We start from the raw sequence: 23,791 nt of genomic DNA, 5'->3' as shown, positions 1-23,791 counted from the left end.
AATGTGATCAAGATTTATCTAACCTATTCACATTCATTCGGGTGACGGCTTGATTAGGCATATACCCTAGGTCATGCAAAGCATTAGGTTCTTTGGCAACTAAGGCTAAAGCCGTAGCCCAGCCACGAAGCCGCACTCCTAGTGGTCTCTAGCGAGGCCAGGTTTACACAGATTCAGCATAGATAATTCCATGGTCAAGTTCTTATCTATCTATAATCCTATCTTTGTCAGGTTTATAGGCATTAGGCACAGTATATACATAAAGCAGGCTAGTTGATCGTCATCGAGTCTCATTCTAGCAATAATCCTATTCCTGACAATTTCAAGGCATTAAGCATGCATAAACTGATCAATCAAAGGCCCTAGATCCCTAATCATACATATTCATACAATCAATTTCATCCCCATCCCAAATTGGATAGGGATCAATTCATAGACAAACCAATCATGGCAATGGGACAATAGGAATAATGGAAAAGAGCTTCAATAGATTATAAAAGTAAAAGATAAAAGGGCAAGAGAGAAGAAATCTAGAACCCGTTTGTCGATTCCAATTACAAAAGTAGAAGATCAAGCGCTTCTCCCATCAATCGTTCTTGAAAGAAATAAAAACTGGAAATAAACCTAATCTAGAAAGCTGGAAAGCCTAAACTAAAAGCTAAATATAAATCTACATTATGACGACTCTTAATGAATCCATCTCCCGAATAATGAAGATTAGCTCCCTATTTATAGAGTTAGGGAGAAACCCTAATGTCTCCGGGGGCGAAATAGGCATTTACAAAGTATTTTAGTGGGTCTGGAGTTCAAATTCATGAATTTCAACAAAGGAGCGCCTTCCCCCACCTCGTCTCGTTCATAGACAAGACCTGCTTTGCCTCATAAATCTACATTATGAGCACGTGTTAAGCCCAAAATATACCTAAAATATCATCAATAATTACATCAGTTTTGCTTCGAATTCATACTATTTATACCTGTTTAGAATACTTTTACTTTCGAATATGTTTCTTTCTTATAAGGTACCTAAATATTTGGTAAAATCCAAATAGGAACGAAAAGAGATTAAAAACAGAAGAAAAACCCTACAAAAGGAGTCAAAGACGACGAATATCAAACACGCCAAAACGAGGACGAGGACAAGGTCGAAGAAACGGAAAATACTCCGTGTCGCGACCGAGAATCCTCCATTCTCGGTCGTGACACGCGTCACCAGCTTATTCACTTGACGATTTCGAAGACCAAATATTTGCTCCCCCATTCTCGGCCGAGAATTTGCATTCTCGGCAAGTTCAGAAATTCTTGGAGAGCCATTCGCACACATTCGTTTTCGACAAAACGCGTTCGTTCGGGTGGATAAAAACATCCCTTCATAGAGGATACAACCATTCACAACGGACACGACACTTCAATCACGACTCTTCAACATCTATAAATAAAGAGTTGATGGAGAGTTGGAGATATAGAAAAAAAAGAAGATTAGTATAGAATTAATGCAGGAATTCTGAGTCAAGCGATTCAGAGTTTAGAGTTCGTTTCTGTAAAAAGCAATATGATGTACACACATTGTTTATTCAATAATTACAAACACAGTAGCATTTAGATTTGTTCATATTAGTTTACATTTTGGTAGTAGCCGACCGTATCTCTATTACGAAGTTACAGCGAGAAGATTTAGTAGAGGATCCGCCCCTGAGCCTGACAAACTCTAACGAAACCCAAGGAAAGGATTGACAACCCGTTCACTTGCAAGCCGTCGAAAGTTTCCATGCTTCATGTTCTCTGTAAACTTGTATCAAATTCATATTTCATCTAATAAAGTTCATTCTATTCGATAGATTTTTATGTAGCACTTTGGTAAATGATCCGAAGTGAGTTCTGGTGTTTTCATTAAAACGTAGTTGAATTCAAAATCTTTACAAGGAAACTTTGTTGAACACTTAGGCAAATTGATATCATTAGTAGAGTATCAATTTGGTTAAGGTAGCGATCTAACCCGACCGTAGGAGGATTGACTGCAGTTCAAAGCCCTAAAATTAGAGGAATCGACGTTTATTTCATTGTTATAATTTATACAAAGTTTAAAGTTGTTTTCTTTGCTTAATGCAAACAAATACATTTGTTACTTTTCTAAAGAACTAAACGTTTCTGTTTTGTAAATTTATCCCTAAATCAGAAGTGATTTCTAACATTTGTTATACTCTAATCTAATTCTTATTCTAGCAATTTCAAAACCAAATCCAATTAAACGATTTTCCATATTATAAACCTTAAAAGTAAATTTAACCAATCCAAAATAAGTTTTTGTTAAAAAATGTTCATTGTGGGATCGCTCAACAAGTTTTTGGCGCCGTTGCCGGGGAACGCCAAAATTTTTGACAAAAATTTAGATTTTTCATGTTTTATTTCGAATCTAGGTTTATTTATACTTATTCAAAATTTTATATTTTTACTTATTTCAAATTACTAACATATTTATTTTTCAAATTCTGTTTTGAAGGTAGTTTCGGTTCGTGCGAAATTTCAAGTTCATGCGCAGTTCTCTAAGTTCAGGCATTCCACCAAAACCGCTAAACCCAGAAATTGAAAAAATGGTTAAAAGGAACAAGAAAGACAAGAAAAACAAAAACAAAAACAAGACTCCAATAAAAACTAGAGTTACTGAGCCAGAAATTATGGCTACACTTATGGATTACGCTAGGTCAGGAGTGGCCGGTGTAACAAACAGCATAGTTAGACCCCAAATAAATGCAAACCAATTTGAAATTAAGCCAGCATTGCTTAATATGTTGCAAAATAATGTAACATTTTACGGGTTACCTAACGAAAATCCTAACACCCATTTGACAAATTTCTTAGAAATTTGCGACACTTTTAAGGTTGCAGATGTTACTGCGGAAGCAATCAAACTTCGCCTTTTTCCTTTTACTTTGAGGGATCGAGCCAAAGAATGGTTAACTTCTATGTCAGCCGCAACATTTGAAACTTGGGAGCAATTAGCCCAAGCGTTTTTATCAAAATATTTTCCTTTAGCAAAAACCGCAAGAGTCATAAAAGAGTTAACATCTTTTTCTCAAAATGATAATGAAACTCTTTATGAGGCTTGGAAACGTTTTAAAGAACTTCAACGTTTATGCCCACACCACCAACTACCCGCTGAACTTTTAATGCAAACATTTTATAATGGATTGAATCCTACAACTAGAGGTTCATTAGATGCTATGTCTGGAGGGTTATTCATGAAGAAAACGCCGGCCCAAGCAAGAGAACTTTTGGAGGAAATGGCAATCAACAGTAGTATGTGGCCCGTGGAGCGTGGACACGTACCAGTGGCGAAACCATCATCCTCAACTACATCGTCAGTTAAAGGTATAGTGAATCTTGATCCAGTTGCGATGTTGCAAGCCCAATTTTCTGCCTTATCGCACAAAATTGATAGGTTTATGGCGCCGTGTGATCCTGATAGTAATCCAATCCAAACGGATGTGGATTATGAAGGTATGAGCGAAATTGAACAGGTAAATTTTGTCCAAGGGCAAAACCAAACTAATAACCCTTATTCCAATACATATAATCCTGGATGGAGAAATCATCCTAACTTTAACTGGAGAGATAATAATAATAATGCTAATGCTAATCAAAATCGTATCACTAATTATCAAAATCAATCAAGAGATACGATTAGCACTTTATCTTCTAAGATCGACAAATTTATTGATGCTATGAGCGAAAAAATAAGTAATCACGACGATGGTTTTAAACGGATCGAGAATAAATTCGACCAGCTTATTAAAAACCAATCATCTAGCATCTATAATTTGGAGGTTCAAATTGGACAACTTGCTAAATCAATTCCATCCCGCAAAGAGGGAAGTCTTCCCAGCCATATGGAAGAAAATCCGAAAGAGCATGTAAAGGCTATCACTCTTCGCTCAGGGAAAAATTACTTAGGTCCGAAAATGCCCGGGAATTCAACTTTATCAGGAACTGATTTACCAAAATCCAAAGAAGATATATTAAACCAAAAAGATACACCAATTGACTCAAGTACAAAAACTTTTGTACCCAAACCACATTTTCCACACAAAGTCCGAAATAAGGACTATGACAAACAACTTTTAACATTTTTAGACAAACTTAAAAACCTGCATATTAATTTGACGTTTATGGATGCGATTACGCAAATTCCCAATTATGGTAAATTCCTAAAAGATTTAATTTCAAAGAAAATCAGTTGGGAAGGAATTTCATCCATTTCGCTAACTGAAGATTGCAGTTCAATTGTGTCAAGTAATTTGCCCACTAAACTCAAAGATCCCGGATGTTTTACCATTCCGTGTAAGTTGGGAGATATTGAATTCCCAAGTTGTCTTTGTGATTTAGGAGCAAGCATAAACTTGATGCCATTATCTATTTTTAATAAGTTAGGCTTAGAAGAAGATATCAAACATACCAATATGGTTTTGCAATTAGCGGACCAAACCACTAAAAGACCATATGGTATTATCGAGGATGTTTTAGTTAAAGTTGACAAATTTATTTTTCCTACCGATTTCGTTATATTAGATTTTGCATATGACGTTAACTGTCCGCTAATCTTTGGTAGACCGTTCATGAACACGGGACGTGCTCTAGTTGATGTGTCGGAAGGGAAAGTAGTTTTAAGAATAGGAGACGATAAGATCGAGTTTGATATGAAGCAAGCAATGAAATATCCTATGGAGGATTTCGCTTGTATGAAACTTGATTTAGTTGAAGAATGTGTAAATGACATTATTCAAAAAGAAGAAATAATAAAACCTATAATGAGTGAAGAATTAGAAGATAAGGACCCAGAGCCTTTGATTCGAGAAGATGGACCAGTTCCGCCTTCAATTATAATTCCACCTAAATTAGAACTTAAAGAATTACCAAACCATTTGAGGTACGCTTTCTTAGGCGAAGGCGATTCTCTACCTATAATTATCTCTAACAAACTAACACAGGTTCAAGAAGAAAAATTAAAAGAAGTTGTTAGAAATAGAATAGGAAGTATGGGATGGCAAATTTCAGACTTAAAAGGAATTAATCCTAGTATTGTAATGCACAGAATTCACTTAGAAGAAGATAAGCCACCTAAAGCGGATAGGCAAAGACGCTTAAATCCGAACATGAAAGAAGTAGTCAAAAATGAGATTACTAAACTTTTAGACAATGGAATCATTTATCCTATTTCAGATAGTGAATGGGTTAGTCCAATCCACTGTGTACCTAAAAAGGGAGGCATGACTGTTGTAAGGAATGATGAAGGTGAATTAATACCTACGCGAACCACCACCGGTTGGAGAGTTTGTATAGATTACAGGAACCTTAATAAAGCAACTAGGAAAGACCATTTTCCTCTACCTTTCATTGATCAAATGATCGAACGAATAGCTGGTCATGCTTTCTATTGTTTTCTAGATGGCTACTCCGGATTATTTCAAATATATATTTACCCGGATGACCAAGACAAAACAACCTTCACATGTCCTTATGGAACATTTGCATATAGGAGAATGCCCTTTGGCCTATGTAACGCACCAGCAACATTTCAACGGTGTATGACTGCGATCTTTAATGATTTCATTGAAGATATCATGGAAGTTTTTATGGATGATTTTTCCGTTTATGGAGATTCTTTCGATTCATGCTTACAGAACTTGGATAAAGTTTTGTCTAGGTGTGAAAAAACGAATTTAGTATTAAACTGGGAAAAATGTCATTTCATAGTTGACGAGGGAATTGTTTTAGGACATAAAATATCTAAAAAGGGATTAGAAGTGGATAGAGCAAAAACTTCAGTGATAGAAAAATTACCCCCTCCAACTACTGTTAAGGGAGTAAGGTCGTTTTTAGGACATGCAGGTTTTTATAGGAGATTCATTAAAAACTTCTCTGTAATTTCCAAACCACTTACTAATTTACTCATGAAAGATTCGACCTTTGATTTTAATGAAGATTGCGTTAAAGCTTTCGAAACATTGAAAACAGCTTTAGTCAGTACACCTATTATTGCTAAACCCGATTGGGATTTACCTTTTGAAATCATGTGTGATGCAAGTGACTTAGCCGTCGGATGTGTTTTAGGTCAAAGAAAGGATAAGAAACTTCATGTCATTTACTATGCAAGTCACACACTGTCCGGTGCACAATTAAACTACACCACAACCGAGAAGGAAATGTTAGCTGTAGTTTTTGCATGTGATAAGTTTAGGTCATACTTGTTAGGTTCGAAAGTTATTATTTATACCGATCACGCAGCTTTAAGATATTTATTTGCTAAGAAAGATGCAAAACCACGTCTAATTAGATGGGTTTTATTGTTACAATAATTTGATATAGAAATTGAAGACAAAAAGGGAGTAGAAAACCTTGTCGCCGATCATCTATCAAGACTCGAAGATGAAAACGGTCATATAGGTGAGACTATCGGTATACGAGATGATTTCCCTGATGAATATCTCTATCAAATAAAAAGTGTCATGTCGCCATGGTATGCAGATATTGCAAATTATCTTGCAGCCAACATTGTTCCGGAAGGATTAACTTTCCAACAAAAGAAGAAATTCTTCTTTGACATTAAACAGTATTTTTGGGAAGATCCTTTTTTATTCAGAACTTGTGGTGACGGGATAATTAGGAGATGCGTTAGTGAAAATGAATATGAGTCTATAATGTCGGAATGCCATTCTAGCTCGTATGGGGGACATAACGGCATTAGTAAGACAGTAGCCAGGATATTAGAATGTGGATTCTTTTGGCCTACATTGTTTAAAGACGTCCGTTCATTTATTATTCGTTGTGACAAGTGCCAAAGAACAGGAAATTTAGGCAGAAAAGATGAGATGCCCCTCACAAACATGTTAGAAGTTGAAGTCTTCGACATGTGGGGAATAGATTTCATGGGACCTTTTCCCCCTTCTAATGGTAAAACTTACATATTAATCGTCGTAGATTATGTTTCAAAGTGGGTTGAAGCAATTGCAACCCCGACGAACGATTCTAAAGTTGTTGTTGGTTTTCTTGAAGATATATTTTGTAGATTTGGTTGTCCTAGAGTCATTGTAAGTGATGGCGGTACCCATTTTGTAAACCGAAGTTTTGATATACTTATGAAAAAATATGGAGTACGCCATCGCGTGTCAACGCCATACCATCCTCAATCGAATGGTCAGACGGAGATATCAAATAGAGAACTCAAATGGATTCTAGAGAAAACAGTTTCATCTTCAAGAAAAGATTGGTCTTGTAAACTCAACAATGCGTTATGGGCATACCGTACTGCATTTAAAACACCAATAGGAATGACTCCATACCGATTAGTGTATGGGAAGGCATGCCATTTGCCAGTCGAATTAGAACACAAAGCCTATTGGGCTATTAGGGAACTTAACTTTAATTTGCAACAAGCAGGTAAGAAACGTTTGCTCAACTTAAATGAGTTAGACGAGTTACGTCATCTATCTTACGAAAATGCGAAAATATATAAAGAAAAAGTGAAAAAATGGCATGACGCCAAGATTAAAGTCAAAAGCTTTAACATTGGGGACAAGGTGCTGTTATTTAATTCACGAGTCCGTTTATTTCCAGGTAAACTTAAGTCCAGATGGACAGGACCATATCTAGTCATTAAAGTATTTGACTATGGCTCTTTAGAACTTGAAGGACCTAACGGAGTTCGTTTCAAAGTTAACGGTAATAGATGCAAAATCTATTACGAAAATGCTTCAAACAAAAAAATTGCGTTCGTAACGCATTTTTCTGAAGATTAATTCATTTAAATTTAATGTACTTTATTTTTATTTTTATTTTATTTTATTTTGTTTTGTTTTGTTAGTTTTAATTTAGTTTAATGATTTTTGATTTAGTTTAAAAATTTTTACACGCCAATTTTATGATTTTTAATTATTAATAGACTTTATATTAAGATTTAGATGCATAAAAATATGTTTAAGTCATGCTTTTATTTTAATTTTAGGTCTTTAGTTCGAATTAGGAGAAATTTGGTGATTCTCAGCCGAGAATTTGGAATTCTCAGTTGAGAATTCACATTTTCAGAATTGTCCAAACAGGTAAGGAATTTTCTCAATTTACCGAGAATTTATATTCTCGGCCGAGAATCAGAAATATAGGGTTTCGACGCCTGATCTCCGCGAGGAAATCAGCGTGTCGCGACCGAGAATTGGGATTCTCGGTCGCGACACGGGAGTTTTTTTTGCACCATCAGACCTGTTTCTTCTTCATCCTGCAGACATGGCCTTTCAAACTCGAAAAATTGAGTTTCTTCAACTTTCAGAGGTATGATTTTATGCCTTTTCGCATCAACATAACACCTCTTTTCGTCCTATTTTCCTATAAATAAATCCTAGAGGATCAAAGTTCTGTTACATTATTTTCTTTTCATCTCTGTCAGAACAAGATTCTGATTTTCTCAAAACACCATTATTAACTAAGTTACAGACACATTTGTTTCTTTAGTTCCTCACAAAACCATGACTACTAAACACAAATCCCTTAGGAAAAATGCTGCTTCAAGCAATAAACGTCCGGCTTATCCAAACGATATGGTGCGCCATTTCCTATCTTCAATCATGATGAAGGTAGGCGCTACTGGAGGCTTCGTTACAAGTTCTTCGTTGGAATGTTATATATGGACGAGTTTTTGAATAAACAACTCGGCATAAGCGATGACATGAGTCGCTATTTGGAACGATTGGGATGGACAAAATTCGCCAACATGCGATTTCCTATAATTGGCGATTGGATTCTCGAGTTTTTCTGTACCATTCGATTTGTTAACAAACGACGGGTGCGACTCAGTTTTCGTCGAGATGGCAAAATATCTACTTTCAGATATCCCGAGTTGCATGCCTGGTTTGGTTTTCCCCCGAGGGATACAATCAAACGTCATCCTGGCAAAGATATGACATCCACAGACATATGGAGAATGCTCACTAGATTCTGGTGTTTCAATCCTCGACTCGCCTACAATCAATCCTTTCACTCCAATTCAATGTTGTATCTACACAAGTTTCTGGGTCACAGTCTGTTCGGTCGCACATTTAGCAGTGTGGTCTGAGACACCGACTTATACGTCCTTGGAGATATATTCCAATGGAATACAGTTGATTCTTCAAAAATTCTGATGGAGGGTCTTGTTGCCGCTTCTCGATCCAAGGATAAAAAGATTGGATTCAGGAATATAATTTGCGGAATAATTCTCGATACCAAGGGTACTATTATTGTTCCTTGGAGTGAGGATGAATCTTTTCTGACACTAGACTATGAGTTTTTAGAATATGAAGGTCTAGTGAAACGTGTTTTTCGAGCAAGCCCGCATTTTCTTTCTACACCAGAACGTCAAGCTTTCGTGCAATTGAAAATTGAACGCTATAGGGCTAGAGAAATCCCGATTGATAGGGATGAGTATATAGAATAGTTCGAGTTTATAAGTTTTTCTTTTAATATTTTGTAAATATTTATGTATTTTGTGTGATTTCATTTCATTCTTTGTTTTTATGTTTTGTCTCCATTTTTGTACATATATGTTGATTCAATAAAAATTTCTACTTATTTTTGTTGATTTCTTGTTTTGACTATAGTTAATATACATTTGCTCCATTTCCTATGTGATCATGGATCAATCTATACTAAATCTCTTCATATTAACCAATTCTAGTCATTCTTACTCAAATGGAAATAAAAATGGTTATAATACACTAATATGGCTTTTATTAATTAACAAATATGTTCATACTTTTCTCACATTATACATGTAACCCATTTTAACTTTAGGTTTAAATTAATTAATTTATACATGAACTTGTATTTATTTCACTTAACATGATTCATTTAACTTATATGCATAAATGTACATTAATGTTTCATTAAATCTTAATATGATATTTATTTCTCTTTATTTTTACAATTAATAAGGATAAACCTTTGGTTTTCCTTGTATTTAATGTTTTTCATTTAAGTTTTTAAGTGCAGGTAGAGTTTTAATTCAATTCAGGACACAATTAATCAAAAAATTGCACAAACCAAGTCAAAATACACTTATAACAGCTAAATGGACCGATTCTCGACCGAGAATTATATATTCTCGGTAAGTCCAGCAAAAACAGGCCGATTTTAGAGCAAAATATTCTCTGAAATTCGCGTGCCGCGACCGCAGATCGGCATTCTCGGTCGTGACACGCGACCTGTATGGCGATTCATTCCGGATTTTTGACATATTTTTAGCCTATTCCTATTCCTACTCTACCTATACATCTCCCTATTTCACCCTATATAAACCTACTCCTTACACAAACCTCACATCACCTCACTTTTTACCCAATCCCCTACTCTAAACTCTTCCCCATACATTACTTTTACTCTTCCCAATTTATTCTTTACCCTCTCTAATCACTTATCAATTCAATTACTCATTACAACTCCCACTTCATCTTCAACCTTTGATTTTCTCCCTTTTCATCTCTTCTTCTTCTTCTTTGCAAACCCTAAATACCATTAACATGCCTAGAACAAAGCGTGTTGGTCACAAGCCTCAAGTTACGGAAGCTAATCGCCTTCGTATACGTTGCGGAGCCTATTTTGACCTTGAAACGGAGGAGGAAGCCGCTCGATTCATTCACTTTTCCAATTCCAAGCGGGAGTTTGTGGATATGCACTTCCTCGACTTCGATTCGGTAAGAGCATTGGATTTCTCTACTAGAATTGATGCTTTCATTGAAACTTTGGGTTGGCAAGCTTTTGTTTCTATGCGTTTTCCCCGTATTACGGAATATGTCGTAGAATTTTTGGTCACTTTGACCATGAATAAGAAGAATACATCAATTTCCTTTAGAAATAATGGTGTAACTTATACCATTGATTATGAGGCTATGGGGAATATGTTTGGTTTCCCTACCAGTGCTTTCTATGACAAGCCTAAGGATTTTGATAACGACTCTATTTGGCAAACTCTTTCGGATCAGGAATATTTTAACTCCAAAAATACCTCAAGCAAGTTGATTAAGGACAATTGTGTGTTCTTCTTTCATAAATATCAGAGTTTTTCATTATTTGGTCGTGTTGAGAGCTCCAAAATTCAAGTTCGGGATTTGTTCGTTTTGGATTGTTTGTTTAAGGGTTTGAGGGTTGATAGCATCGGTATGCTATTTGATAATTTATATCATGCTTCGAGGGCTCATACCATTCAAGTCCCTCTCAGTAATTTTATCACTGCAATTGTCTTGGGAGCACGGGGTGAATTAGCCGATTATGACATGTCCACCTACCATGGGTATGTTCCGATTTTGGACATTTCGGCGCTTGAGTTGAGCGGGCTCACTTATTGCTTACTTCGGTTCCTCCCGTTTTTATTTCATATGCTTCCCGTATTGCCCATCTTCGTGGCACTATGGGTGGAGGGGCTTCAAGTTCCCAATTTGTAGGTACCGACGAAGGAGGCGCGGCGGAGGAAGAGGAAGATGCACCGCAAGCTCAACCACAACCCTAAACACCTCAAGATGATGATCCGGTGGATTTAAGGCGGATTTTGGACCAAATCAATTCCAATAATCGCCAAATGAATTTAAGAATTGATGATTTGGTGGAGAATAATATGGTGATGAATGACAACCTCAATACCTTGAGGCGCGAGCACAGGTCAACACGGCATCGGATGGTTTCATTCTTCCGTCGCCGAAATGTGGAAACTTCACCAACCCCTCCGGATTCCCCGCCTAATGCTTATGTTTTATCTTTTCTTTTATTCACCTCTCTTATTTTGTTGTTTTTCAATTTCAGTTTGGTACAATATTTTTATTTTATAATGTTTCGTACAATTTTCATTTTATGTTGAATGCTTTTTTTTTTTTTGCTAAATTTCTATTTTATTTCGTATGCTTTATTTCGTGCTTATTTTTCGTGTTATATCAATATTTGCACCAATGAAGACATGGTCCAATTTAAGTGTGGGAGGAGATATACATATATCATTTATACATATACGAATAAGAATAATTTTTAAAGCAACATTTACAAATGCAATATATATTGCAACACAATTTATTTAACATTATATTTCATAACATTACATTTTCGTCTGTTTATAAAAAGAATATATTTAACTTATGATTATTTTTAGGTTATCATTATCGATAGAAATACTATTTCTATACGGGTAATATTTTTCAAATTTTTCACAAATCTCCGATACGATTTTAAGTAAAATTGTCTCGAGTGAATGTTTTTAAAGTTAATAAATTCTTTATATTCAATCTCTATTTTATATCATGCGAAATTCATGATACAATAAATCTTATTTTTAAATTTTCAATTAGGTTTATAGGCATTAAATTGAACTAACAATTTTAGCTCGGTTTGATTTCATCTTACATTAACACCAATTGAAGTTTTTAAGGAAACTTTAGCCATAATACATGTTGAATTTTAAGTCAATATAGAATGAATGTGCTATCTTTCTTTTTTCCAAGTTACAATTTTATAATTCATATTAATTAATCAATTAGTTGAATTCTTAACTTTTGGCCACGATTGAGACCAACCTTATCACAATCGATGTATGAAAGGGAAGAAAATTAAGTACCGTCTACTTTTGGTCACGATTGCGACCACCCTTATCACAATCGAGGTATGGAAGGAACGTTTAAACAAAAATAAGCGTGTTTAAGTTTAAAGTAACGATTGCGTCCACCCATGACATGGTCGGTACCTCTTAAGCGAACACTAAGTAATAAAATACGCATATAAGGTTACGATCAAGACCACCCTTATCTCGGGCGTAACTAAGCAAATAAGATTAACCCAAGTACTTATTTAAATTTAATATATCTCATATATTAGTTTAGGTTTGGGAAAGAAAATTTTGTGCTTTGAAATACCTTGAGACGAAAGACTCAATAACATGCGTACTTATATCGTCCCGAATACTTCAATTCGAAATTAAAAATACAAGACGAATGATATATCGCCTTTATACTAGTTAGTTTGATATTTTGCGTATAAATTTGCCATGCGAAGTTAGTCTTTTCGGCTTAACTAATTTAAAAAGTAATACAGAGATATATGTTTTATTTTCATAAAGAGATTAGTTAAAGAATAAATTCAGTGAAATTTTGCTCGGGACTAGCAAAAGATTAAGTGTGGAGATTTGTTAAGCCCGAAATATACCTAAAATATCATCAATAATTACATCAGTTTTGCTTCGAATTCATACTATTTATACCTGTTTAGAATACTTTTACTTTCGAATATGTTTCTTTCTTATAAGGTACCTAAATATTTGGTAAAATCCAAATAGGAACGAAAAGAGATTAAAAACAGAAGAAAAACCCTACAAAAGGAGTCAAAGACGACGAAGATCAAACACGCCAAAACGAGGACGAGGACAAGGTCGAAGAAACGGAAAATACTCCGTGTCGCGACCAAGAATCCTCCATTCTCGGTCGCGACACGCGTCACCAGCTTATTCCCTTGACGATTTCGAAGACCAAATATTTGCTCCCCCATTCTCGGTCGAGAATTTGCATTCTCGGCAAGTTCAGAAATTCCTGGAGAGCCATTCGCACACATTCGTTTTCGACGAAACGCGTTCGTTCGGGTGGATAAAAACATCCCTTCGCAGAGGATACGACCCTTCACAACGGACACGACACTTCAATCACGACTCTTCAACATATATAAATAAAGAGTTGATGGAGAGTTGGAGATATAGAAAAAGAAGAAGATTAGTATAGAATTAATGCAGGAATTCTGAGTCAAGCGATTCAGAGTTTAGAGTTCGTTTCTATAAAAAGCAATATGATGTACACACATTGTTTATTCAATAATTACAAACACAGTAGCATTTAGATTTGTTCATATTAGTTTACATTTTGGTAGTAGCCGACCGTATCTCTATTACGAAGTTACAACGAGAAGATTTAGTAGAGGATCCGCCCTTGAGCCTGACAAACTCTAACGAAACCCAAGGAAAGGATTGACAACCCGTTCACTTGCAAGCCGTCGAAAGTTTCCATGCTTCATGTTCTCTGTAAACTTGTATCAAATTCATATTTCATCTAATAAAGTTCATTCTATTCGATAGATTTTTATGTAGCACTTTGGTAAATGATCCGAAGTGAGTTCTGGTGTTTTCATTAAAACGTAGTTGAATTCAAAATCTTTACAAGGAAACTTTGTTGAACACTTAGGCAAATTGATATCATCAGTAGAGTATCAATTTGGTTAAGGTAGCGATCTAACCCGACCTTATGAGGATTGACTGCAGTTCAAAACCCTAAAATTAGAGGAATCGACGTTTATTTCATTGTTATAATTTATATAAAGTTTAAAGTTGTTTTATTTGCTTAATGCAAACAAATACATTTGTTACTTTTCTAAAGAACTAAACGTTTCTGTTTTGTAAATTTATCCCTAAATCAGAAGTGATTTCTAACATTTGTTATACTCTAATCTAATTCTTATTCTAGCAATTTCAAAACCAAATCCAATTAAACGATTTTCCATATTATAAACCTTAAAAGTAAATTTAACCAATCCAAAATAAGTTTTTGTTAAAAAAACGTTCCCTGTGGGATCGATATCTTTTATTACTACAAGCGTATACCGTGCACTTGCGGAAATCGCTCAACAGCACGCCATAAAAGGTTTTTCACTTTAGGGGGGACCGCGAGGCTCCACACCGACTGCCACAGCTCGGTTGTTTGCAGATTATTAGGTTGAGGTCCGTCCAAACTCAGCCGTGCATATCCAGACTTCACACTGTAGTTCCCGGAACGCTCACCCAACCAGTACCACTCGTCCTCACACTACAACAAATCATCACTTGTGCCACAGTTAAAATTGTGGCCCAAGTGTGATATTTCTGTGGCTATGATATTTAGCCACGAAAATTCAAGGTGGGTACTCCCGTGGCGCAGGTGAGCGTGGCTAGGTAGTTGCCACGGGTTGGTTTTTATGCCACGAAAAAATTTGTGGCTAATTATATCCCTTTGCCACGGGCAAAATCGTGGCAAGAGTAAAATACTCGTGGCGACATATAGTGGCCCATAGCAACCAATCCCACTTAACCACGAGCATAACCGTGGTAAAAAATAAAACACTCATGACTAGACTCCTTATTTAGCTACGAGTATACTCGTGACAAATTTGATCAAATTTTAGTAATTTATTTTTAATTAGCTTTTACTTTTTTTACTATTATCAATATTATTATTATTATATGAACTTTTGATTGAAATGAGCTACATTAAAATCAATCCGAATAAAAGAATAAAAAAAACAAAGTTAAAATTTTAACCATTCTTAACCAAAAAAAAATATTAAATAAATATCAATCATTTTATCCTCCAATAAAAAAACTATTGAAAACACACAAAAAAAAAAATTGCCAATTACAATATATATATATATATTAATAAAACTCCAAGTTTAAATCTAAGATACACAAAGATTATATTCCTTGTTAGTGTACCACTTATACAAATAATAGTGACAGAAAACGTAAAATTGAATATAATCCGCTTTTCAAAATTGCACCTCATTTATCAGCTCCTTGATGATTTCTGCAAGTCTCAAACAATCATATATTAAGAGAAAAAAAAGTTATAATCAAAAAAATTGCATGTGACAATAGGAATATAGCACTAAATATATATATAGGAGTAGCTTAAAGCATTTTAGAGTCTCAAAGCTATATACTTGCAAATCACGAGTTCAAAATAAACTATAGCATTCTCTCAAAAATATATTTTCACATAAACAACTACCTTACGGTCAAAAATACAAGTTAAAAGAATGACAATGCAACAAAATATGTCAATTCAACTAATCAATTTGTGCTCTGTTTTGTTGAATAATTAGTAGTTGTTTTGCAAAATCAGTGTCAACAATGTCAGTCATTTGCATTAGGGATAAGGGACCAAAATAGGCATATGGTTTTTGGGAAGTATCAATTTAGGCTCCGCGTACAAAATAACACCAATATAGGCTTAACGTTTAAAAAAGGCATCAATTTATGCCTTGATAACGGAACGAGATACGTCATTGATATTGCCCCGTTAAGTTCTGTAAACCAGTTTCAAGTATGAATTTGAGTTCGGTACCATAAGAGAGAAGAATATTTATAGTGATTGTTGGCAGAAACTCACCTCGATAGTTTTGCAGAAGTTTATAGGATCTTCATGATCTTCAAAAGGGTATGCTCCCACCAACATTACATATAGTATCACCAAACATCTGCAATCTAAAACCGATGAACCATTACATAACTAAGTTAAGATAAGAGGAGGATTTTATTTCTTGAAAGGAAATCATTAGTGTATTTTCCAATACTTGTTCATGTTGTCTGATGATTTAAGTGCATTCTTAGTTCAAGCAAACAGTTTGCATACCAACTAAATAATTATCTTTCGAGGCTGAATAAGGAAGAAATCTCACGCTAGATAAAAAAAAATAAAATAAAACAACCCTTGGAGTATCCAAAATCACATATTTAAGTCGTGGTGTAGGGCTTCCATCTAAAAGTGTGTTTTAAATTTGAGATCTATGTGAATTTTCCTACAACAAAAGCAAGGGATGTTGTAAGTCAAAGCAATTGTATATTAATGTAAAACTAAGACATCGCACATGTTGCAACATGCCATGGTATGGCAATAGCTGACTCCTGATATCAGTTGTTGGAAGAAAAACCTCGCATGTAACGAAACAAAATGAAGCTCATATAGAAATAATCAGTGCATAAAAAAATCCAAGCCTGAGAAAATATATACCTTTGAGTTGCATCTTCTTCCAACTTCTTGCAGTACTCTAATAGACAAGTGAGATGTTCAATTTCACAGCTTTAATTTGAAGTTCTCTGCTATTGGATGAGACAGGATTCTGAGAAGTGCCAACCTCTACAAAATATTTCAATCAACAATTTAACCATTGTCAAATAAAAGGTAATTCTTTTTAAAGTCGGTATAAACTGATATTAAAGGACTTCACATAAGGATTAGCAAGGTGCTCTAGAATATGAAAGAAACAGAGTCACCAATTATAATTATTCATAATGAAAAGTAAATAATTATTAAATAAATATCAATAATTCTATCATTCAACAAAGAAACTCTAAGCAACATAAAAAAAATCTCCCAATTAGAAAACAAAATATTGAAAAATTTCTAAGTCTAAAGTAACAGTATCCAATATAAAAAAAATTGATTCACTGGCAGTAGAATGCATACAAATAACAATGGAAAAAAAGTTCCAAAGTGCAATATAATCAGCTGTTAAAAGTTGTAATGTACTCCTGATTCACCGGCTCCTTGTTGATTTCTGCAGATCCCAAAGAAAAAAAAAGTTAATTTTGTACTGATATGACTAGAATTAATATGTTAATGTATCAAATTTCATTGACAAATTGTATTGTGAGGCAAGCTGAATACCAACATGACCAGTGCAGGTCACTTTTTCTCCAAGAGCAGTACCTAATATGAAAACTTTAAATAAAATTAGAAAAGAAGAGAAAGTATTATCATAGAAAGAAGAGAAAGTATTATCATGGTCTTGCAAACATAAAATTAGATGTTCGGATGTTCCATTTCAGTGATGCCCGGATTCTCAACAACAAAGTAAGGAAATGTAACAAAGGAGGATATGATAATAACAAACTCTAAGCCTAACCAATGGAACAGATGTTCGGATGTTCCATATCAGTGATGCCCCTTTTCAGTAATGGAGAGGAACTCTCCAGCCGCTCTCATATCCCAACATATCCCTGTGCAACCATTTATTAACAAATGAAAATATTACCCGTTCCCTCCTAAATTCCACAAAAAAACCAGGAGAATGGAATAACCTTATCAACCTGGTGCCTTGGTAGTAGATTAAAGTGTTCAACCACAAAGGTCAGCAACAACCCAACTAATCTCCAATCTTTTTCTTCTACTATTAACTTTCAAACTTATATACATATACTCAAAGAGATATTGACAGAATTATAAAGAAAAAATCTTCATCACAGACCAAGACATAAACGATACTAGTACCTACAATCTCATACCTCTATCAACATCATCAGCAGTATCCCAATAAGGCGATGAAGTTGATGGGGATCCATTTTCCACCAGCTCAGAAGACCACCATCCTGCGAATACTTCACCTGATTATATATATTATGTCCATAAAGAAGCACTAAAACTCCAATCGAAGGATTATCCACTGAAATTCCTAATGCAAGCAAATGGAAAGAAAATGGAGACCCATACCAAACTAAGATGCAGGCCGATAAGAAACTAAAATTGAGCTCTCTGCTGAACTAAAATTAAACAATGTTCAGCTATTACTAAACAATTAAATGTCAGGCTTTTCAATTTCAAAAGGCAAAACAAGTAACAAATAACAGAGAGAGAGAGTACCGCACATTGAGTTGGTGGCGAGGTTGTTGCCCAGAAATAAGGCAAGAGTAAGAATCAATATGCGGCAAAGAACCTTAGTATTGGATTTTTAGAGTCGATTGAGACAGGACAGTCAGTGAACCTTTTGGCGCAAAGGAATTTCAACGATACCAAGAATAAAGAGAAAGGGGGTTAGGGTTCTAAAATTTGGGCGCAAAAAAAAATCGTATTCTCCCACCTTATTTTCTATTTTAAGTATTTTTATTTTATTTCCCTAATAATTTTAATCTCTCCATGTTAATTGATTTATTGATTTTTATATAATTATCAAAATTTTATTTTATTGGTATGTTTCATTAGAAAAATGAATGAGAAATATTCTAAATATTATAAAATTAGGTATAGATCTATATAAAATTGTAACTATTAACTTTTTTTTTTTTTGTATCTCTAATAAAATCTATGAACAAGATGAAGAAAAAAGTAAGATTTTGTAAAATTATAAAAATCATATTAATTTTTATTATTAGTTTAAAAATATTAAATTAAATAATAATAAAGAATAAATTTTAAGAGAATAATAATAGAATATTTTGCATATATTAAGTATAAAATAATGGTGTACGTATATTATGTAAAATTTTCATCATAAATATATTAATTAAATTTAAAACTAAAAATATAAGTTTTTATTTATACAACTTAGAGAAATTTTGTACTTTAACATGCAAAAATGTATGGAGGGACTAAAGAGTCTATTAAAACCAAACTTAATGATCTTCAAATATAAGTATCGAATAGTTAGTATAATAGTTTAAAACACATGACTAATAAATTAATTATCTTAAAATTAGAAGAGGATCTATCTAAAGAGTGTTTTTCGAGTCTCGAACCAAAAAATCGGACAAAATATATGTAAAAAAATCATTTACCCTAAAATTAATTAATTTTCTTGCCACAAAATAAATTATTCATGGCATAAGTAATTTTATGCCACGGGTAAATTTTTCGTGGCAAAAAGCGTGGCATAAGTATATTTTTTCCACGGAAAACAACTACCCGTGACATAAATATATAAAGTAATCTAAAGGTTCTACTCGAGTCTCTTTTTCCCATAGCTAATGAAAATATGCCACAAATTTTAAATTCTCGTGGCATGATTCGTGGCGCAAGTGATGTTTTGTTGTAGTGTCAACATTTCGGAAAGTAACCGGCATCTGCTTAATAAGTTTGCTGTCCCGTTCAATAAATATATCCGCTAGTACTTCTTCATCCCAGCCAATTAGCTCAGTAGAACGAAGGCTCGCTACCTTTGCTTCAGCCAACTGTTCGACTTTAGGCATTTCAATATACGAATTTGTCTCGTTTGGGAGCCATGGATCTGCCCAGATGTTTGTAGCCGCCCCGTCGCCAATCAGCCGTCTAGTTCCAGATATGACCAAATGGTTTGCGACCATTACGATACGCCAGATGTAACTTGGGTTATTACAAACTGAAGCATCCCTGAAGTTCGAGTGAGGATAGTACCGAGCTTTAAATACTTGAGCTACAAGTGACGTGGGTTTGGTCAGAAGTTGCCAACCCTGTTTAGCTAACAATGCAAGGTTGAACTGGTGCAGCTTTTTGAATCCCATACCGCCAAACTTCTTTGGCACACACAGCCTGTCCCAAGACTTCTAGTGAATACCCTTACTGTCAGTGCTGGACGTGCCCCACCAGAAGGAGTTCATCATCTTTTCCAAATCTGAACACAACATCTCAGGGATTAGAAACAGACTCATAGCATACGATGGCAAGGCTTGTAAGACAGACTTGATTATGACCTCCTTGACCGCTCTGGAGAGAAATTTGGCCTTCCAACTATTCACCCATTTACTGAACTTGTCAGACAGAAAGTTAAAAACTTGGATTTTGCTTCTACCAATCAGCGAGGGGAGACCTAAGTATTTCCCAAGCATAGGCAGCTGTGAAACCCCCAGAACTAAACTCAGAGACTGACAAAGAGGCATTGAATGAGATGGAGGATTTTGTAAAATTTACCTTTTGACCCGAAGCCGTCTCATATTATGCAAGGCAACGCTTCACCGCTTCACACTCAGCCAGATTAGCCTTGAAAAGCAAGTAGCAGTCATCCACAAAAAAGAGATGTGAGATCTCAGGAGCAGACCGAGCTATCTGACACCCATGAATGACACCACGGCCCTGTAAGTGAGATAACATTGCTGATGGCCCTTCAGCGTAGATCAAGAATAAGTATGGTGAGATGGGGTCACCCTGACGGAGGCCTCTTTGAGGTAGGATAGGACCTACGGTGTGCGAGCCATTCATAATATGGTACCGTGCTTTACACACACACTGTAAGACAAGCTGTACCCATCTGTCATCAAACCCCATTTTCAGCATCATCTTTTGTAAAAAATCCCACTCAACTCTATCATAAGCATTGGCCATATCCAACTTCAGCGATACATATCCCGTACGGCCATGTGTTTTCCTGTGTAGGTAATGGTTTACTTCAAACGTGATCATAACATTATCAAAGATTAGTCTGCCAGGCACAAACGCACTCTGATATGGGGAAATGATTAGTGGTAGGACCTGTTTGAACCTGTTTGCAATGGCCTTAGAGAGAATTTTGTAAATAACATTACATAAGGCGATTAGCCTGAGTTCTGACACCGTCTCAGGTTTGGATACCTTCGGGATAAGGACCAGCGTTGTGTCGTGAATTTCATCTGTGAGGGAACCCGAGTTAAGCCAATTTAGACAGGTCTTTGTAACCTGATCGCCCATAATATGCCAGAACTTCTGATAAAATCCGGGGTTGAACCCATTCGGCCCTGGACTCTTATCAGGATGCATACTAAACACTGCTGAACGTATTTCTTCTTTGACAAAAGGCCTCAGTAAATCCTCATTACACGACTGTGGAACCACTGGCTTGACATGAGCGAGAACCTCCCCTGCGCTTGTCTGACCTGAGGAAAACAGTGAAGTAAAGTGATTATATAAGTGTGAGTCAAGCCCTGAAAGCCAATCAACCCAATTTCCAGAGTCGTCTCGTAGGCGGTGAATAAGGTTCTTCTTCCGTCTGGCAGTATCAGATGTATGGAAAAATCGAGAATTCATGTCCTCGGCCTGTAACCACAGCTGTTTCACATGCTGACGCCAAAATACCTCCTTCTGAAGCAATAGAGCGTCCAATTACTCCCTGGTTCTGATAAAATGATCTTGAGAGACCCGGTCCTATCAACGCCGCAAGACTCACAGTTCATCTCTACAGGCGCGGATTTTATTAGTAAACTTCCCGTGGACTGTTTCTCCCCAACCAAACAACTTTGCAGCACATTGGGACTGTCGGGTTAACAGATCTCTCGAGTGGGACAGATTCCAAGCAATCTCAACTTGCTCTCGACAATTCGGTTCCCATAACCAGGCGTTTTCAAAGCGAAAACGTCTTTGTGGCCGATCTGTTATAGTCGATAACCAGAGGCAGAGAGCGGAATGATCGTTCGAGTGTGCGTCCTCATTATAGACCAAAGTAGACGTGAATAGGTTGAGCCAAATAGAGTCTGCAAACACCCAATCTAATTTCTCCTCCATACATTTGTTTGAACCCTTTCCTCTCTCCCATGTGTATCTATAGCCAATCATAGTAACTTCAAATAAGTCACTTTGGGTTAACGTGTTACAGAAGCCTTGTAAAAGTGAAGTAGGATGCCTATTACCACCCCGTTTATCTGCGTGAGAGCACATATCATTAAAGTCGCCCATTATTATCCAGGGCAAGGGAGTCAAAGAGCGAAGATCTCTAATCAATTGCCATGATTCCCTTCGCCTAGACCGCTCAGGGTACCCATAAAATCCGGTTAATCGATACTCCGGCAAACCTGGTAACGTCACTTGTGTGTCAATATAATTATTAGAGAAGCCCATCAGCCTAACAGAACCACGAGTTTTCCATAACAAGGCCAAACCACCTCCTTGATTAATAGGATTCACAACAAAGAGACCATCATAAGAAAGCTTTATTTTTATTGCATCAATCTTAGCATGGCTACATTTGACTTCCGAAAGAAAAATAAATTCAGGCCTGAACTTGGACACAAGCTCGCAAAGCATATGGACTGTACGAGGGTTGCCCATCCCCCGACAATTCCAACTAATTGTACTCATTCCTCCTGGCGGGGCTGAACACCAGCTCCCGTAAAAGTAGTAGATTAGTTCATGTGCTGTCCCTGCATTGTTGTAACCCCCTCACAATCCTTAGTACCTGCCTGGTCCCCGTATCTCTGTGTTCCTTAGCCTCATGGCGTCGATGCTTCGCTTCTGATATCACAACCCCCTCATCAGCTTCATCCTCCATCAGTAACTAATCACCCTGGTTCATATGAGTGTTGGAGGTTGAGGGTGGCCTAGAGGCCGCGCCCGTCCCGGTTTGCTGCGGAGTTCCCGGAGGTGGCAGCGGTGGCGGGGTAGTGAGGAGAAATTTTGACTGTGGAGGGGCTGCATTCTTTTTAGTTGGTGCACGTAGCTAAGTCCCGTATACCATCTCCGCTGCATAAGGGTCTGACAGTTCTAAGAGGTCAGTACATAACTTGTCGGCGTGTCCTATACGACCACAATAAAAGCAAAAGGTTGGGACCCTCTCATATTTGAAATGAATCCAGGAGAAGGAGCCACCCGTTTTACTGATCTTCATCTTTCTTTTCAGCGGTTTGGTGACATCCATCATAATTCTGAGGCTCATATATTGGCGTCCTGTACCAGAGAAATTATTCGCATCCGATTCCACAAACTTACCCAGGGAATTACCAACACTGATAGCAACCTTCTCAGACATGAAACCCACAGGTAGCTCGTACACCTGTATCCAAAATTCTGTCGAATTTAATTCTAGACCATGAGGGATCGTATCTTCGTCTATTTTATTGATCACAAGCAGATGTTGGTCGAAGGTCCACGGACCACCATTGACAACTCGTTCTCTCTCTAGAGCATGAAAGAAATCAAACCTAAATAGGTTAGGGCTAAGGTCCACAATACACATTCCTTTTGCCAGTCTCTAGAGGTCGGCGAAGGTGTTTTTCATTATAGGAACGCGGAACGGGCGCTCTGTGAGCAGGCTGCCTATCAATCTCCATTTCGGTGGTTTCTGCGGCTCTGCAATATCATCCAGCTGCAGGGTGAGGCTAGCGGATTCTTCCTCTACTAAAGTCACTTATTGTTGAAACGCTACTTCGAGGTCCATGATAGAACATGGCGTGTTGGGAAGGAAGGAAGGGAGATAGGGGAAGTTTCTGAGCTGAGGGAGGTAATCTAGGGCTCGTCAAAAGTGAGAGGCGGCAGCGACTCGTCAATAGCGAGAAAACAGCTCG

At 36.3% G+C, this 23,791-nt stretch overlaps 1 long non-coding RNA gene and 1 other non-coding gene across 26 annotated transcripts; both read right to left on the bottom strand.

Annotated features, from left to right (window-relative positions):
* Positions 1–3,044: 3,044 nt before the first annotated feature.
* On the bottom strand, positions 3,045–3,151 carry LOC136207691 (small nucleolar RNA R71). Its single transcript, XR_010676820.1, has one exon. It is a non-coding gene; the product is annotated as a small nucleolar RNA R71 (small nucleolar RNA).
* Positions 3,152–15,411: 12,260 nt separating this feature from the next.
* LOC136207001 (uncharacterized) lies at positions 15,412–18,644 on the bottom strand. Of its 25 annotated transcripts, none has more exons than XR_010676509.1 (5): positions 17,463–18,644; positions 17,262–17,352; positions 16,806–16,931; positions 16,185–16,279; positions 15,412–15,599 (listed from the first exon to the last, which is right to left on the bottom strand). It is a non-coding gene; the product is annotated as an uncharacterized lncRNA (long non-coding RNA). The 25 variants fall into 25 exon arrangements; XR_010676517.1 differs by having other exon boundaries at positions 17,467–18,644; XR_010676525.1 differs by having other exon boundaries at positions 16,806–18,163; positions 18,285–18,334; positions 18,435–18,644.
* Between the last annotated feature and the right edge of the window lie 5,147 nt (positions 18,645–23,791).

This window comes from Euphorbia lathyris, chromosome 9 (genome assembly GCF_963576675.1).
Source record: "Euphorbia lathyris chromosome 9, ddEupLath1.1, whole genome shotgun sequence".
NCBI classification, from domain to species: Eukaryota; Viridiplantae; Streptophyta; class Magnoliopsida; order Malpighiales; family Euphorbiaceae; genus Euphorbia; species Euphorbia lathyris.
This window is presented reverse-complemented; position numbering and strand designations above follow the sequence as displayed.